The 577-nt window shown below is 63.1% G+C and overlaps 1 non-coding gene across 1 annotated transcript in view; it reads right to left on the reverse strand.

Annotated features, from left to right (window-relative positions):
• The window catches only part of LOC144487974 (28S ribosomal RNA), a 3,775-nt gene extending 3,491 nt beyond the window's left edge, over positions 1 to 284 (reverse strand). The window contains exon 1 of the ribosomal RNA XR_013496487.1: positions 1 to 284. This exon is cut by the window's left edge and continues 3,491 nt beyond it. This is a non-coding gene — a ribosomal RNA (28S ribosomal RNA).
• Between the last annotated feature and the right edge of the window lie 293 nt (positions 285 to 577).

Raw genomic sequence — 577 nt, forward strand, 5'->3', positions numbered from 1 at the left:
GCAACCCGACTCCGAGAAGACTCAATCACGACGAGCCAGGGACCGCAACCGGCCTGACACCTTCCACAGGCCACGCCTCGATCAGAAAGACTTGGGCCCCTCGAGCATCGTCAGAGAAAGGTCTCCTTTACGCCACATTTCCCACGCCCGGCAGGCGAGCGGGGATTCGGCGCTGGGCTCTTCCCTCTTCACTCGCAGTTACTAGGGGAATCCTTGTTAGTTTCTTTTCCTCCGCTTAGTAATATGCTTAAATTCAGCGGGTTGACACGTCTGATCTGAGGTCGTAGGCAGCAACGAGTGCTCTGGCCGGCCGGTCGTCGGCGCCTCCACGCGCTTCGGGCGCACACACAGACACACACACGTACGCGTGCTCGCAAGTGCGCGCCGTGCTGCGCAGCGGATGCACAGGCACGGACACACACGGAACGCACACGGTACTGCGAGCGCTGCGTGCCCCCTCGCACTCGGCGCCGGACCGGGCTCGGCACGTCAACTGTTCCAGAGAATCGTTTGCGGCGAGGCGTGCGCCCACCTCCACGGTAACGGAAAGCAGTGCTGCTGGCGGGGTCGCGGTGCG

This window comes from Mustelus asterias, unplaced genomic scaffold, assembly GCF_964213995.1.
Source record: "Mustelus asterias unplaced genomic scaffold, sMusAst1.hap1.1 HAP1_SCAFFOLD_1173, whole genome shotgun sequence".
In the NCBI taxonomy this organism is placed as follows: Eukaryota; Metazoa; Chordata; class Chondrichthyes; order Carcharhiniformes; family Triakidae; genus Mustelus; species Mustelus asterias.